A 19,536-nucleotide genomic window follows, 5' to 3' on the forward strand; every position below is an offset into this window, starting at 1 on the left:
AACAAAGACTAAAAGAAAGAAAGAAGGACATTACATAATGGTAAAAGGATCAATGCAACAACAGGAGTCAATGATCATAAATATATATGCACCCAATATAGGAGCACCCAGATACATAAGACAAGTTCTTAATGGCTTATAAAGAGCCTTGGACTACCGCACAATAATAGCAGGAGACTTTGACACCACATTCGACGGATCAACAAGATAGAAAATTAACAGGGACATCTATGATCTGAACTCAGACCTGGAGCAAGTAAACTCAGTGAATATTTATAGAATTCTTCACCCCAGGTCCACAGAACATACATTTTTGTCAGTATCATATTACATCTATTTTGAAAGTGACCACATAATTGGAAGTAAATCACTCTTCAGCATTTGCATAGCATTTCACAGACTTAAATGAAATTTTGGTCGGCTGTTTGTTATTTTCTTCCCTTATTCCTTCCTGACTCCGCTGTTAAGCATAATTATCGGCATAAAAGAGGTTTTTAATACCTAATTTTTTCCAGCCTGGGCAATAGAGCAAGAATCCTGTTCTCTCTCCCCCTTTCTCTTTCTCTTTCTTTCAAAAAAAAAAAAAAATCTTTTGTGAATTCATTTCTGAAACATCCAATGTCAACACAAGCTACAATTATTAACAATTTTTAAAACTCCAATAACGTGGACTTTGTATAACATACTATCTGTGTTCTAGCACAGTTTGTGTTCATCTGAAGAGATTATTTTGGCTGTTTATTAGAACAAAGAGTCATCCAAATGATTCTCGCATTTTAACTTCACATACTATGCCTCGGCCCAATCATGTGAATAATTCTAAATAAACATTTATTATTTTTACTTTTTACAAAAGTAAATTAACATCTTTCATGATTTAAAAAATTAAATTATGCTAATTTATTTGAAGTTGAAGCTTTTAAAATATGCAAAAAATATAAACGGGAAAAGAAGATATAAAGCTTCCAGAAAACATAATAGATTGAATGGTATTTTATTTCTGTTCCATCTCAAACTTAACTGAGAACAGAGTAAAGGAATTAAAAAGTTCCAAATTTGGAATAACAAAGAAGAGAGTTCAAGATAGGACACTAGAAAAGTGATATCAACAAACTTTGAAAGTTAAAGTGTAGATACAGGAGTGATGACTGACCTAGCTGACTGAGGAAAACTAGACTTTAATGACCTCTGAAGGCAGCATTTTAAGTGCTACTAAATCATAGAAAATGGTTTGAAAGTTTTCATAGCTAGTAGTTAGAGGTCTAAGAAACCCTCATCTGTTCAATGCAGCCAGGCAGTTCTCCCCGTTCATCATAACAGAGGACTAGAGGTTTACTCTCAAGAGACCTTGAAGTAGACTGACTTCACTCTGAGACAAAAAGCACAGCTGAAGGGGCCAGGGTTAGGCAGAATGCTGTACTTTAAAAAGTGGGATCAAGTGGAAATTGACCTACTGCATAGTGAAGCAATAGCCAGCCTTAACAAACTGACTCCAAGAATGCTGGGAGCAACAGTGACAACATCCCTAGCAGAAAATCTAAAGAATCCTTTCTAGGAAACTGACTAGCCTCAAAGAAAAAGATTCACAGATACCACATTTAGAAATCCTCCCATCAAACTGGCAGGTTCTCTAGTGCTAACACTACTATAAAGTGCCTGAGACCACCAGTCACCTGCATAAACAGAATTTTCAAACAGCATTCTAGTGCCTCAGGCTTAAGTATAAACAGAAAAAGGATTGACATAGATTTGAAAAGAGCCTTTGCCATTAAAAAAAAAAGGGACCAAAATAATGTTAAAAATTTAAAATGCAGAGGAAACAGAAACTATTCAGGGAGCAATAGAAAAGTAAGCTCTTCAGATGTCATGTATATTTATATGTAATACATATATTTATGTGAGGTATATATATATATTTATATATTAGCATTAATTGCCTGTTTTTGTTTTAAATGAGAATATTTTCCCAAAAAATTCATAGAAAGCATTTGTCTCATAGCATTAATAAAATTTCAATAAAAGTTATAAAATTTAAAATTTGAGGAAATTTCTCAGATATTAGAAACAAGACAAAGATATGGGGAATTAGAAAGAAAATAAACATTTTTTTAATTAGAAGACCTGTCAAGGAGGTTTTAATAATAAGTTAGATGTTACAGTAAAGGGGAAGATGAATTGGGGGTGGAGGAATGAGGAATTATTCAAGTAACTCTATGATTATTTCCTGGAACTGAAGACATGAACTGCCAGATTAAAGAGGTAGGGCCCAGTCAGTGACCAGAATAATCAATGGGGGAAGAGGGAAGAACAAAATAATCAAGAATTAGGCTGTTATCAAACTACTTCATAGTATACTGCAACCAGAAGGCAGTGAGCAAAGTCTTTCAATTTTGCTAGCAATTAAATGTGAAGATCAAATAAAGACTATGAACCCAAAATATCTGAGATAGGTCTCAACCAATTTAGAAAGATTATTGTGCCAAGGTTAAGGATGCACCCATGACACAGCCTCAGGAGGCTGTGTGACAACATGACCACCATGACAACGCTGGTCACGGTACAGTTTGTTTTTATACATATTAGGGATATGTGAGACATCAATCAATATGTGTAAGATATACATCAGTTCAGTTCAGTCCAGTAAGATGGGGCAAGTTACAGTGGGGTGAGGGGTGGGGACCATGTTCTAGGTCATAGGTAGGTAAGAGACAAAAGGTTACATTCTTCCGAGTCTTTGATTTAGCTTTTCACTGAATAAGGAATTTAATCTGGCTCCATGAATCTGCATTTTTACATAAACAATAGTGCAGAGGAAGCAATCAGATATGCATTTGTCTCAGGTGAGCAGAAAGATGACTTTCTGTTCCACACCTATAAAGATAAGCTATTAGTTTACATTTCCAGGGTGAAATTCAACATAACTGTTTTAGGATAAAGATCTTGAGGCCCACAAGGAATTTCCTTGGGGGCAAATTGTGAGGAAGGTATGCAGCTCTTTTAACTATTTAGCTGTATTATTTAGGAGTTAAAAATGGAAGGCCAGTTTACCTGATGTAATTTCCAGCTTGACTTCTCCCTTGGCTTAGGGACTTTAGGGCCCTGAGACTTATTTTCCTTTCACAAGACATTTTCAGGTGGCAAGATCTCAAAAATAAAACTCTCACCCACAAATCAATGAAAAACCAACAAAAAGCAGTATCAAGCTTCAGAATTTGAGAACTCCAGTGCGGAAGAAAGATGAGAACCCCAACAGTGGTGATCGTGGGAAGTCCCAGTCCACATTTCTGAAGTAGAATTAAGAGAAAGCAGTCCAAACGGTGCATAAGTATTGATAAAAGAAAAACTTCAGCCGAATTAATCTTAAACACGTTTAATTGAGCAATAAATGATTCACAAATCGATCAGCTCCCAGAATCACAGCAGATTCACAGAGACTCTAGCATAGCCACGTAGTGGAAGATTTATAGACAAAAAAAAAGGGAAAACTGACGTACAGAAATCAGCAATGAAGTACAGAAACACTGGATTGGTTACAGGTTGGTGTTTGCCTTGTTTGAACACAGTCTGAACACTTAGCAGTCTCTGAGTGGTTGAAGTATGGCCGCTGGGGTTGGCCAAGACTCAGTTATTGTTATTGGCACATACTCCTAAATTAGGATTTCAATCTTGTCTGCCTGTTAAGCTAAGTTATAGTTCATCTGCAGGGACTCAAAAGTAGAAGTTCAGAGTCCTTCTCAGGTCATATTTAGTTTGCTTTAAAAGTATCAAGGTTTTCTCTGCAACTAAAATTAATCTCTTTTCCTGATTTTTTAACTTATTAAAGCAAAATTTACATCTTAGATGGAATGTTTTAGAATTAATTAGATAGGCACATAAACAATTTTAAAAAGAAAGACTCAGCTGTAAATATTTATAATCACTATAATGTTTACACTAAATATGGATTCAACCCAAAACATGATATAATTCTTTCAGGAAGATGGAAGCAAGGGAAAAATGTAGCAAAAAAAGAGATGAAGAAGGGAACTATATTTTCATCTTTCACGGAAAGAAATCAGTAGAAATATTTGCAATCAAATGTTACAACTGAAACTTTTAAGTTTTCATTTGAACTGAGGTCCCCAAATAATGTGCCCAATATTCCAAAATGTGGTTGAAAATATGTTTCCAACATTTAGTTGAGTATCTATCTGCAGTCCATAAATACGGTGGGGGAAGCAAGGATATGAGTTGGGGTAAAAGGAGAGGCAAGGATTTGAGGAGAGGTTTAATGGTAACTGTGAGCCCCATGTCCTTCCCCGGGGAAAAGTACTGTTGCCCCTTGCCACTAGCATAGAGGAAAAAAAGCCAAGCTTTCTGCAAGATAAGTTGTTCAGTCAAAAGACTGTCTACGCTCCCAGATTTTGTCAGGATACACGGTGCATGGCTGGTTACTGCAGACCAGATGTGGACCATAATTAGGGGTAGATATGTTAGATCCAGTCAATTCCATCAGTTGAGAAACAATACTGCCCAATAGAAAAGTGACTGAATTTCCAGGAACCAGTGGTAAGGGAATTTCAATCAGCAGAGATGTCAAAAGAATCCACAAAATGATCTCACTAGAGAACAGGTCAAATTATGCCTACCCCAGAGTGCAAGTATGCCATCTCATATTACTAATAGTCTAGAAAACCCCTCCCTACTCTCATTTCCACCCCAACATTTGACCTTCAAGGATTAGCAAATGAAGGAGAAGCATAGAATCCCAAAGAAGGAGAAGGCCAAGAATTCAAGTCTCCTCCTTTGTGTGAAACTGTGCAAGCTGACAGCCTACCACAAATGTAGACAGGAGGGGAAAAGCTTGCATGCCTCAACATTAAATTAAGATTAAATATTTCACCATTGTTTAGAACAGCCATATTAATTATTGAATGTAAGGTTTTTTGTTTTTTTTTAACTAAAATTGACCAAATGGTTATTATCCTAAATTTATCTAGGATCAAGTAAAATACTAGCTTCACCAAGTAAATTTAAGAAAACAATAAGAGATGTTTTCATTCTTGCTGTTATCATATGCCAGGAACTGGGCCTGTTTAATGAAACTATTCAGTACAAAAACTGGAAAACTAAGAAATAGAAATACGAGCATATTGTTTAGCTATATGGTGGTACATTCCAGAAGAAACCTTAGCAAAAACAAAACATGATTCCCTCTAGAAATAGGAACCAGGCATTGGAAGAGATGGGGACAGAGACTACTATTTTTGTTATTTTATTTTGTTTAAAATATTATTAGAATATATAATACTATGTAATGATAAAGAATTTGTCATTTACAACTATGTACAAGTAGTAATTTGATAAAGACAAAAAAAATCAGGAGCTAAATTTTAAAATACTGACTGTGTCTGGATCACGAGGAGCTACATGAAGCTGAGCGGCTCCATCCTCATTTCTAGTAAATTGCCAGGATAGCATGTAACCACCGTGACTAATGCTCTACTTGACAGTAGAACTCAAATCCCAGAAAGAACATCAAAAGCCATGGGACCTTAGGCAAGTTGCGACTTCTGTGGAATTCAGATTCACCTTTGCAAAAAGATGGAGTGGAACTAAACAATGTCTCAAGTTTTTTGAGTTCTAATCTGTAAAGTTTTATAATTACTCTGCAGTGGTTAGTGTTTCTAAATACGCTAGCAGCTACCTTGACTCTGTTCCATTACTCTCCTTTATTTTCCATAGTGAAACTTAGAATTATCTGAAATGTTTTATGTTTATATATTTATACTTAATATGTTCATTGTCTGCCTCCCCACTGATGTAAGATCTACGAGGGCAAGGATTATATATCACTTATCTCATTTATCTTATTTGTCACTGGTATCCTATTTATCACTGTACTATAAGCAAGTAGAATAATGCCTAAAACCTAGTAGGCATTCAATAAATATTTGTTGAATAAATACATAAATCTGTCTGTTTCAAAACTGTATAGCAATACCACGGCGTAATATCTAATCTTCTTGGCCACATTGATAATACAAGAAGACAGATCGTTTGTGACTGAAGCTTTGTAAGTAATCAGACTAGAAAATGTAACATATGCAGGTCTACATCCAATTCATTGTAGCCCTCTAACAGAATGTCAATAACTTAATTTGATTGCAAAGCATTTTTTCTTGACATAACTCAGTCCTGTGTATAATATCTTACAAAAGGAAATTCAATTTTCACTATGATTTTTGTGTTTAAGCCTCTCGTCCTTTGCATTCAGCTCCTCTGTGCCACCGAAGAATTTGGTGAACAACTCTGCTAAATGCTCAGAAGTTAGGCACTTCAGTTATTAGCTCTCAATTTCAATTCATAGCATTTATTAAGGAATAGGGAAGATGACTTTAATCTCATTATGTTTTTTCAGCTGGGAATCAAATGAAAATGCTGTGGATATCTTTACATTCTGTGAAAGAATCTCATATTCCTGAGTGAATACAACTCAAAAAACCGAAGTCTGTATCCTAGATATTTAACATTAATGCTTGAATATCATTTAAACAAAATTGACCACATCAAAATGAATTAAGAATAAACCTACGTATGCCAGTCATCTATCCCTAGAGTTTTATGCGGCTATGATCAAATCGTAAAGGGAAAAATCATGATTTGGAGATAAATGGCATGAATTCTCAGATCATTTCACATGACATTGGCCTTCATTATTTATCAAAGACCTGATTATGTTCTTTGAGATGATTTTTTTCAAATGTTTGATATATCTTGTTCGAATAAATTACAACTACTCAAAGAAAGCTAACGGTAAAGGATTTTTTTTCTGATCAAATTATTTATACATTAAAATATTTAGACTCTCTTCCTTCCTTCCTTTTGTCCATTTTTGAATAATACATTCAAAAAGCCATTAGGGATCTTTTACTTCTATTCTTCATCTCTGTCTTCTGCCTCGCCCAGTACTATTGTTGGAGGCAGCCGAGAGAGCGAATTGAGAACCTTTGCAAAATGACAGCCAGGCAGGGTTTTCGGCAGCAGCTCTGGGTGATCACTGAGACCGATTAATAATGTGGGTGTTGAGAAAATAAGAAAATGAAAGCCAAGTTTCTCCTTGTCAGAAAAGGAAACTACAAGTATGGAAAAGAGATGTCAGAGTGAATTCTGCAAGTTTGGATTATAACTGGAGGTAATAAAGTAAACTTGTGGCATTGGTATGAATTTAAGGTGTGAGTGAGAGGAGAAGCATAGATGTAAGTGTGTGTATATAAATGTGTATGCACATACATATTCATAGTCATACACATACACCACATATATGTTTTTCGGTTAGTCCTCCCAGTGGAACTAGAAGCAGTAAACTCAAGTGGCAATAAGCACATCTATCTTATAATGTCTTGGTTTCTAATACCATTTTCCACTAACAAGAACCAGGACTCATTAAAGAAATGGTTGACTAGAGACTGGTGCGGAAAAAAAATACAAATGAGCCTAGCACATATTGATGTGCTAGAAAATAATATTGTATCCTCAAAGAATGAAGGGGAATGTCAAAAAATGACAGAGAAACCATTCTAAAGTGGCTTTACTGGCCAGATTTGCAGCAATTTGAGCAAAAAAATAAACAATTATATTGTTAGTGATTTATATAAGTAATGGAGTTAAAAAACCACCACTTGGCAAAAATTATAGTAATGGCAATTTCAGTCAAGGATCCTCAGTTGATGCTACAACTAATGGGTAAGAGTTTGATTAGGAAAATGAAACTTATATTCTTTCAAAGTGTCTTCTGATAAGGTACAAAGTATGATTCATTACGAAAGAAAAATAGTAACTTTACCTTGAGGTATCACTTTAATCATGAAATCAGTGTTCAAAATTACAAGTAATAAAATGAGAAAATTGATATTATAACAATCTATAGAAAAATATAGGATAAAGTGTAATAAGAACATAGCATCTCTTAGTTATACTACTGCCAGATACGTAGATATAACTAAGTAGGAAGGAAGGAAGGGAGGGAGGGAAGGAGAAAATACAATAAAACAAGTATGGTGAAATGTCATCAGTGGTGGGTATTCATCCTTCACGCTATTTTTGCAAGTTTTCTGTAAGTTTAAAATTGTTTTCAAATAAAAAGTGAAAATGAAAAGGTATAGGTGAAAATTCTCCTTTAGAAAGTGACAAAAACGTTTTTATGTAACAGAAAACCAGCGAGTGACAGCTGCTTGGTAGCACCATGATGGTAAGCACAATAGCACTTTGGTCATCATTTTCATTGCATTTCTAGAGTAAGTTGTTAAGTTTACTTGCGCTTTACTACAAATGGGACCTTGAGTGAAATTATGGCCAAATAGAGAAAATTAGTAAAATGCTTACTGTCAGCAGGTCTGCTGGGAGTGGCACCTGTGCCTGTACATTAATTCTTTTACTCACTGCTATAATATACCCTGCCTTGATGTTGATTACAATTGTGATTGCTTTGAAGAACATTATTTTGCATTTAGGTTCTCCTCAGAAAGCAGGAGTTCGAGTACCTAGGAAAGTATAGATACATATAATCTTTATATATTCCTGCCAACTATTTCGAAAATACAACTAAACAAACTCTTCACCCACCTTATTATTCCCCTGATGCTTTGTCAATAGAAAGACTGGGTTGCTGTACAAGCCTTCCCTTTTTATATGCTAAAAAACGATAATATGTAGATGGGTTTATAATCTGTATAAATATTTACCACGTAAACATCATATGATAATAAATATATGGAAAATTATTCTGAGACAGACTTTCACCATTCATTAACTCATATTAAAAATTATTGTAGCATTGATTACAATAATCAAGATTAAGAAACCATCTAAAGGTCCAAAATATATTCATGGTCAAATTATTATTGTACATCTATGTACTACAATGCTAGGCAGTTACTAAAATCATATTTTTGAAAATAAATCAGTGATATTTAAAAAGACTTTCTGTATATTACAGGAAATAAAATAAAAAACAAATTAGGTAAACATAGTCAGTATAGGCTCATACATATATGAACACACATATAACCCTATAAGTTGTTTTCCTTGAGTGATGAAACTATGGGTTATTCCTATTTGCTCAATTACAATTTCTGCATTTTCTGAATACTCTGTTGTGAATTTGTCTTGCTGTTAAAATCAAAGGAATATTATTTTGCAAATGAAACATATATATTTGAATGTGTTTCCTTTCTGTTAGCCCAAGCGTCATTACGTTCCTTAGAAGCTTTTTATAGGCTGAAGGGAAATTGAGGTTGTATTTACTCTCAGAGGTAAAATTGACTCATTTTAGTTCCTATATTTTATCAGGTTGGCTTGAATGCCAACAGAGATTAATGGGTAATTCTTTATCTAGGGTTTTCCAGAACTGCCTCATTTCAGAAGCAAAGAGCTGTGTAAAGCATCCTTCCATTTTATGCCCCTGCTCCACCAAAAACAGCTGGCTTATTAAAAAACTTTCTAGGCCGGGCGCGGTGGCTCACGCCTGTAATCCAAGCACTTTGGAGGCCAAGGTGGGTGGATCACCTGAGGTCGGCAGTTCAAGACCAGCCTCACCAACATGGTGAAACCCTGTCTATAAAAAAAAAAAAAACAAAAAAAAACAAAAAAAAAACAAAAAAAAACTTTCTGATTATGCCTTTTTTCACAAATATTCTCTGTTAAAAATATGTGACTGACAATTAGCTGCATCTGATCATTTACCAATTTCTATATGAGTTTAGATTCAAAATAAAGATCTTTGATTAAAATGACTCCAGTCCATAAATCCCTGTTTAAATAACTGAATCAATGGGGAATACAGTGGTGTCTAGGGTTTTTAATTATTATTTCAGCATCCAAAACTCTGTCTTATATATGGAATATCACATCTAAATATTTAAAACATGTTTATTACTTGAAGTTTTCTGATAATTTAATAAATTGAAATTTGGACAAGAGCAAGGGACAAAAATGAAATTGTACTGCTCCCATGATATAAAATATAATCATGGTGTCATGAATCTTTCATTTAATAAGAACTTATTAAATAGCTATTTTGTGCATAGTGTTATAGTTCTCTACCAGGGAGAACAATGAAATATTTGAGGAAAATGATTTTTTTTTTAATTTTTGCTGGTTAAATTTAGGGTGAAAACCAAAATAGTGAAATAATTGCCTATGAATCAAAGTGAAATAAGTCTTTCTTTACAAGGAAAGATAAACATTAAGTAGCACAATATTGTAGTTACACTTAGTTTTTCATGGTAATCATTGTTTAGGAGTGATCTAACAATGCTAATCATTGTTTAGGGGTGATCCCATTCCTCCAGAGCCAAAAAGATCTATAGATTATTTACTAAGGTAATCATGATGGGTAACTGATAAAATGAAAGGAAAAACTATTATTTGTACTTGTTACACTGTTTGTGGTTTATGCACTCGCTCCAAATGTAATCACATTTCCATAGCCTACTAAATCCTAGAAGCAAGCTGTGGTCTACAATCCAAATAGATGAAGTTAATGAGTTGTGTCTTGAACGAATGAATAGAAAAAGAAAGAATTGTTAGCATGTCACTGTGATTGACCTATTACAATTAGTGGAAAGGGTGAATTAACTATAGGGTGACCTTGGCAATGTATCTATTTCCTTCCTAGAACACAATATAATGATTACACCACTATGTCATTATCTGCTTTGTCTTTATACAGAGAATATGGGGCATTTTTCAGTCATCAATGGAAGATGGGTTAAAATGGGAGGGAAAAGACTCTCCTCAGAAATTTTCAAGGATGATTTTTTCCTTTCAGGGAAAGCAAATAGTTTGTAAGACCTCTGTTAACAATGCAAGAGGTTGCATAACTCCATCTAGTGGTCAGGAATTAGTTTACAGCATGAATCACCTTAGTTAAGCACCTCTGTTTTTAGACACCCATGATTTCAGCAATCATATAGTTATCACCGTGTTCCTAGCTAGTGCAATACAAGATAAACTTGTAATGTTAAGTAACAGTTAAATATTAGGCAAGTATGTGTTCATTTGGTAAATATTAAAATAATAGAAACATTTCCAGAACTAAATTCATTTAGGCGTTATTTTGCTGACTTTATTTTAGACCTGATTTTTTGTTTCACAATTATTTCTGCTAATACCATGAATTCGAATGGCAGTTGGTAAAAATTTTGATAACACAATCACATATGCAGTTCTTCTTGATATTTCAGATATTAGTATTACCTCAGTCTTAAAAGTAAAATAAAATTTCAAAGGATGCGTATAACAAATTCTGGGTCTTGATCAAATTGGAATATTCATGGTTACAAGCCTTCTATAAATATTTTTTCCTAAAAATAAGAATTTTTTCTTAAAATGAGAATTTAATTTAGACTAAACAATTTAGTTTAAACTAAAATATAATCCACTCGCCCTCACCCTCAACACATATTCAAATATTCAAGGATTCTAATTTTTAAGTTACTCAGATATCAATATTCCATAATGAAGATATTCTTTAAGAAGTTGTCTATAGTCAGAATTTTTTTTTTTTTTTTTTGAGATGGAGTCTTGCTCTGTGGCCCAGGCTGGAGTGCAGTGGTATATTCTTGGCTCACTACAACCTCTGCTTCCCAGGTCCCGGTTCCCCTACCTAAGCCTCCCAAGTAGCTGGGATTACATACACAAGCCACCATGCCCAGCTAATTTTTGTATTTTTTTTTTGTAGAGACAGGGTTTCACCATGTTGGCCAGTCTGGTCTTGAACTCCTGACTTCATGATCCGCCCGCCTCAGCCTCCCAAAGTGCTGGGATTACAGGTGTAGTCATAAAATGTTTTTTAAGATACACTATTGTCTTACTGAAAGAAAAAATACCAGTGAGTACACACAGTTACTAAGTTTTTATTTAGGCAGTAATGTGAACTGAAGCACCTAGAGACCAGAAAGTAATCAGCCAAGAAGAACTGCATGTCCTTGAAAGGGTTATCAGGTCTGGTGTCACTGATACAGCATAGTGTAGTGTAGAAAGCAGAAGTGGTGTACAACATACTAACCAGCTGTGAGGCTTCAACTGCTCAGAGATGCTACATCTGGCCTCTTAAGCAGTTTTGCAGGCATCATCAATAAACCATAATCAGCATGTAATGGTTTGACAAGATCACCAACAAGAAGGGCCTGGAAGCCATCCAGTCCATCAGCACTGACAGCAGTTCACTGCAGTTTAGTCATCCTGAGCTGGACATGTTTAGAAAATGGATGACAATGAGAAGTACAAAGAGCAACTGTCAGGCAGACAGAAGTAGAGACCAACAGGAAAGGGAGTAAACGTATCCTAATGCTGAATTAAACCACTTAAGCAAGGCTGAAGCAGCCAGCCAGATTGTAGGTATGCAAAAATTCAATCAATAATCTTCTAGCCCATGCAAAGCAGATATACATATCAATATGCAAAAGACCCTTAAGATGAATACTTCAAATCATAATCATTTTCAAAATCTAAGAATATAACAAAAAATAACAGCTAAAATATTCATAGCTTAGTCTATTTAGAATTCAAGGATAGAAAGTAGCCCCTAAGATTCACTAGTGATAATCATTATTAATTTCGATTATATGCATTTTCCAAGAATATTCCCATGAGATTTAATCAACTGTGGTCTGAGACTCTTGAATCTCTTGTTAGCAAGAAATAAATGTGAATTTATGACTATCAAAAAGGGCTGTACTCATATGCTAAAAAGTGGAATTCTAAAGGTCAATAGTAGAAAACATCTGGATTCTTTCCCCTGCACTGTTGTTATAGGTAGTTCTACCCCTGGGGGTAAACCAGGGCCCATCTCATGATTTCTTGTCTCTCTTGCACAATAAAAATTCCTTTTCATTTCATTTTTAGTCACAAGGTCATAATTCTCTAATCAAAATATTTCTGTTAACCATAAACGTAACAGAAACTTTCCTCTTTCTTTAGCTTAGACCTGGGAATTACAGGGGAAGGGGAGGAGTTGCATTCAGAGGGGCACATGGCTGACTTGACTCGGAAGGCTTAAGAGGGAAAAAACTTTTGCAGTTTACCCATCTGACAAAGGGCTGATATCCAGAATTTACAAAGAACTAAAACAGATTTACAAGAAAAAAACAAACAATCCCATTCAAAAGTGGGCAAAGGATATGAACAGACACTTTACAAAAGAAGACATACATGAGGCCAACAAACATATGAAAAAATGCTCATCATCACTGGTCATCAGAGAAATGCAAATCAAAACAACATTGAAATACCATCTCTTGCCAGTTAGAATGACAATCATTAAAAAATCTGGAGACAACAGATGCTGGAGAGGATGTGGAGAAATAGGAACACTTTTACACTATTGGTGGGAGTATAAATTAGTTCAACCATTGTGGAAGACAGTGTGGCGATTCCTCAAGGACCTAGAAATAGAAATTCCATTTGACCCAGCAATCCCATTACTGGGTATATATCCAAAGGATTATAAATCGTTCTACTATAAGGACACGTGCACACGAATGTTCATTGCAGCACTGTTTACAATAGCGAAGACCTGGAACAAACCCAAATGCCCATTGATGATAGACTGGACAGGGAAAATGTTATTTAAAACTCTTTCCTAATTCTCTACCACTCACTGTGACTTTCAAATTGGTTATCTTCCAAAATGTATTTAGAATGTTGGCACATGGTTCAGATGTCCATGTAAATTACATATATAATGTCTGTTTTCCACAGTTCTTGAATTCCTTCAATTTGGCATTCGCTTAATTTCTCCTCTGCCCATCTATAGCTGTCATGCCAAGTTTTCCATCATTTAGAATTACCCCGCCTCTGAAATCTTACCCTACAGTATCTTTCTCTCTGATTACAATGCCTATAATTTCAGTTCTTTTAGTCTCCATCTCCAACAATGTCTTGCTATTCAAGGGTCCTTTAACTTGTCTATTTTTTTTTCTCATTACCTACAAATTCCTGCTGTCCTTACTTTGTTCCCACTTAGGCTAATTTTTTCCCAACACCCTTAATCCACTTGCCTTTATGTCACACTTGGCAAAGTAAATCCCTCACCCAGATCAAAATCTGCCATTTCTGCTCCTGCATCAGAACTGTTTAAAATTATCAATATCTACCTGTTTAAAATTGTTAAAGCAGCAGCAGGAAACTGAGAAGAAGAATAAGGAGAAAGAGATGAAGGAGATGAAAAGGGAAGCGAGGAGAAGTAGGAGGAGGCAGAGGAGGAGAAGGAGCAGAAAAAGGAGGAGAGAAGGGAGAGGATGCAGGAAGGAGGGGAGAAGAGGGAGGGGAAGGGAAAGAAAAAAGACAAGAGAAGAGGAAAGAAAAAAAAGAAAAGGAAATGTTTTAAATTCAAAATTCATAAATGTACATTTTCTCCATCATTCATTCTTCCTTGGTGTTCCCTCTTCCATTTTCTATGAATTCTCTCAAATCTCTATTTTATCCTCAAGCTCCCCAATCAACCACTCACTCAGTCACTCCCAACCAATGACCACGTCTACCATAACACAGAGAGGTTAGAAGCTGTGTAAAAATTCATAATATCCATCCATAAAAAAAATAGTTTTAGCCATACCTATCCTTAAATGCTTGTATCCTTATATGTTTATCTCCTGTTTTATTTAATATTATCAAAACTATATTACTTGATTTCCATATCAGAGAACATTAGAAGAAATACTTTATTTAAGCATGATAACTTACTTGGGAGTGGTGTTGTTATTAATTTAACAAATTACTTAAGGTTGCACAGCTAAAATTCAAGGGCAAGCTGTAATGATTCCAGAACATATTCCTTCGATTGCTGCAATATGATACCAGGAACATCTCCATACCTTGGTTCTCCACTTGACCTGCATCTGCCTCTTGAGGATGGAGACTCATCCTTGATCCCATCTTTATTCTGTATATGTGACTGCTTTGATCTTTTCCTTTCGGCAAAGAAACATGATCAGATGTTTCTCATTTTAAAGAAAGTCCTTAATCGCACTAGCTGTTCAATTTACTGCCTTATGTATCCCTTTCCTTTCTTTCCACCCTACTTTCAGAGTCTCATTCTCTCCACTTCCATACTTATGAAAGTTCCATACTTATGGTAATGAGTTCCATTAACTCATTTCCAATGGCATATATTGATGAATTCACCACAATTGGCCATACCTTATTCAAACTTTGTCTCATATGACTTCCTTTATTATCTGAGTTCCTCCTCCTCAAGACCCTCCTCCTTTTGTTTCTAAGACACTATTCAGTTCATATCCTTATTCTTGTTGTTGTTATTTTATGGTCTGTGCTTCTCATTTTTCCTCTCGGGCTCTCTTTCCTCTGTCCAAATCTTAAATCTTAGAGTTGGAATCCCAGAATTTGATTCATAGCCCCCCATCTTCCTACCTTCTTTTTTATTTATGCTACTGAGTCTTCATAGGCTATCTCATTAAATCTACTAAGGTGAACTAGTACCAGTACTCAGGTGACTCATAAACTTATATTCCAGCTCAGACTTCTCATCTCCTTCTAACCGACATAACTAATTCCCCATTAAACATTTCTAGTTAGATACATGTAAGTTACTCAAATGTGACACATGTTAAAGCATCATCTTGCATCCCAATATCTACCTGTTCACCTATATTCCATTGCCTGGAGCTTTTCTCAGGGGAAATGGAGAAATGGAACCGGAGATATGTTGACAAGCAAATGAAAGCCAAAACTGTAAATGAATATCATCATCATAAACACAAAAGTTTAAACCATGAAAACAGAAAAAGTGGATAGAGAGAAGGGAAAATTGAATACATCATTAAAGAAAACTATCATCATGTTCTTATTGAGGCCAATATCTCTTTGGGTAAGATAAGGAAAGGAGTTTTGCAGTCAGTATAAACACTTAGAAGAGGCTGTGTTCTTCAATAAAGTTACTGGATCATAAAATCAGCACTCCTTAAAGACCCTGTTTGATCTGATGAATTCAGTGAACGTCTTTTGTGTTTACAGAAATTTTCAAAAGTTTATGGTCACTTTTTTTCTTCCTTCCTATGGTAAACATTTTATTCAAGAGTTTCATAGCCTTCTGGATGCTCCATTCTGCTTATTTTCTAAATCATTTGGTGCCTGCCTAACAGATTCTGTTCTTCTTTCCTTGTCCTTAACAGGTTAAAATCTAACATGCTCAAACTAGCTAATCTTCTAAGTTACAATATTCTGACAAAGATGGGAGAACTTGTTAGTGCACAGGCAGAGGAAGCAAAGTGCAGCTAACACCTTGAGTGTCACTAGAGAGCATATCAGACACAGAAAAAGAAACTAACATTTCCGTTACTTGTCACATACTCGACTACATCCTCATTTCCACGTAAACTTCTGTTTACTTGACAGCCCTTAAGAGCTCTTTGGAGCCAGTGTGACTTCTCAAATAAATATGTATTTCAGTTTGTGTGCTTATCTATCTTGAGAACTCATTTTAATTACCCAGTAGACATTCACAATGTCTTCCCAGCTGTTACTGTCTATTACATGCTGTAAATAAGCCTTTCGGCTCTGTTAAATAATTCATCTTTGACCTAAAGATGATGAAGGTGCTCGAGCCATTGTGACAATAGGCAGTATAAATCCTCCTCAGTTGGGAAATGAAATGGGTGGCTTCCCCAAAAATAATGCTGCTCTGTGACTTCCACACATGGACACACACTGTGTTTAAGATTTTCATGAATTACATCCCTAAAGTAATTGAAATAAACTATGCATGTAGCCTTGATGAGAATACCTCTAGTCACAACATAGAATCTAAATAGAAAAATGCTTGTTATTTAACTAATGCTTTAGGTCACTGAAATGGAAAAAAATATTAGAAGGAAAGAAAAATTAATCATAAACTACTTTTGTTCTTAATGCATCATATCATGATATCATGTCCCCTTTGGCTATGGATAGCACATTCTTACTGCATAAGACAAATTTTATTTCCCTATTACTTCAAAAATCTAACAATTTATTTGGACCATCAAACTTGAAAAGCTTGCTATCAGTATATTAATAAATCCAAGTATATAACAAATTACATTGTAATAGAATGATATGTATAACTAAAAAGATGACTTTCTTCTAATTTAGTTGCTTTTACCAATCTTTTATTAGACACATGAAAAGAAATTTGGTTGTGATTAGTTCCTTTTTTAAGCTATTTTTTTCTTGACAAATCTCAAAAAGTATTTTTTAAAACCTCTGATTATTCTCTGTTAGACTTCTTGTCCTTTCCAAGATTATATTTTCAAAACACAGAAGTCCATCTGAGAACATTTTTTTCCACTCTGTAGCAAACAGAAATTTATCCTGCAACTCCCAACAGAAACCTGAGAGAAAATCAATGACCACTTTGACAAGAACAATGCCACTTTCTTTTTGCGGGTCACCTACTTCCTAGTAACCTATTCTCCCAGGACACTTTATTTAGAAAATCAGACCAATCACCCCTGAGCTTGCTTGATACTCTGTTTACACACAGCATACGAGGAGCCTTAAACTTCATAACTACTGGACGGCTATTTATCAGTGTACCTATTTCATGAGAGAATTATTATATTTGTCTTGTGCAAAAAGTAGCAGCTGCTGTGACCATTCTCCGTTTAGATTTATCCGTTAAATTGGAATCAGTAAATGGAGTAAGGCATATTATCTCTTTTTGAGACATGAGTTACTATAGGCTATTGTTTGAGAACATGGGTTTTTAAGTCAGACTAATGAAGTTTTGAATCCTGATGCCACCACTTACTGACTTTATGGCTTTGTATTCTTGGACATGGTTCTTAAACTTCTAAACTTCAACCTCATCACTTGAGAGACGGAAAAACACCAAAAAGAATTGCTCTGTTCATTTCTTCATTGATCTAGCACTAAGACACTAAGAATTGTATGTTCATTTATGTAGATGATACTTTTAAAACCTTTAGCATAGAGACTAGTTTCTTGATAGTCCTCAGAAATAGTGAATTATTTTTGTTACTATTATTAGAGTTATCTACTTTACTTAGAGAAATAACCTCTATATTTATATCTTTTAAAGTCTTTAAGGATAGTGTTAAAATCTAATATATAATGACCACAGTGCTATAATTAATCTTTTAAAATTTTGAAACATAGACATTAAAATAAATGGATTTACAGCCTAAATCTATAGCTCTAAAAGATCTTTGAAGTTTTTATTGATCTTAAAAGAGAAAAAAAGAGAAAGCAATATTTGAGATTTGGGATAGAAGCTTAGAGTATCAGGAGTGGGTAAAGCGGAGGTCAGGATTACCTTCTTCAGGTGTATTGACATTTGTGATTGTTCATTACAGCACTGAAGCTGCCTTCTTAAGAACCCACATTGTGTACTTAATCCTCAGCAGAAACTCCATTTCTGACAGTGGGAAAAGTGTATATGTATTGACTCCTCTCCACTGAGATTCTCTTTTTTTTCCCTCTCCCTCTCTCAAAGTTATTTCCAACTATAATACAAAACTTGTGAAGTGGCTGCTTCTCAGTAAATCTATGTCATTATAGCAATAAGTAATAGGCGGGTCATTACAAAGAAGGAAGAGGCACTACCACATGCTAGTACTGTTCTAAGTGCTTTTCATGTAATGACTCACATAATCCTCGTGACAACCCTATGAGATAGATACTATTGTTACCCCTATCTTTTAAAGAAGGCAACACAGGCACAAGGAATTTAAGTAATTTGCTTGAGGTTATGGCTCATAAATGACAAACCCAGGCAGCATGGCTCCAAGGCAGTTAAACAGGATACTACACTATCTTGGTAAGAAAGATAAAGATGACAACTAATTTAGTGTAACATTGATTTTTTAAGTTTTATCTTGTAATGATAGTAAGTCCATTTAATAGATGAGATCACTGGAAACAAACAAATCAAGTGAACTAGCCAAGATCTCAGAGCTTTTTAGAGATGAAGGCTAGATGAGAACCCAGGCTTTCTACCATTGCCTTTCTTGTTCTTCTGTGGCAGAGCCCAATAGACCCCAGGCGGAATGGGAATAAATCTGCCTCTCAAACTGCTTTGGTAACTACATTTTTCCTGGAATGAGGAAATTTCTTCACTTTTATACACAAATAGGATTTTAAAGGCTAGCATTAAAACTCTACCTTAGGGTACACCTTGAAATAATAAATATAGGTATTATGGTTGCTTAAGTAAATATTTAAGCATATTTATTGAATTTAGATAAAGAATATCAAGATAAAAAACAATTAGAAATACACATTTTTAAATCACTATTTACAAAGGCAACTCATAAAAAAATCTGTAGTGGGCCATTTTGTGAAGAGACGAAGACTGAGCGGTTGTGTCTGCGTTACCGACCTCGAGCAGCAGTCGGCTTCTGCACGTAGAACTCGGGAGTAGGAGACTCAGAATCGAATCTCTTCTCCCTCCTCTCTCCTGTGAGATTTTTTTGATCTTCAGCTACATTTTCGGCTTTGTGAGAAACCTTATCATCAAACACAATGGCCAGCAAC

This window comes from Cebus imitator, unplaced genomic scaffold (assembly GCF_001604975.1).
Source record: "Cebus imitator isolate Cc_AM_T3 unplaced genomic scaffold, Cebus_imitator-1.0 Scaffold40, whole genome shotgun sequence".
Lineage (NCBI taxonomy): Eukaryota > Metazoa > Chordata > Mammalia > Primates > Cebidae > Cebus > Cebus imitator.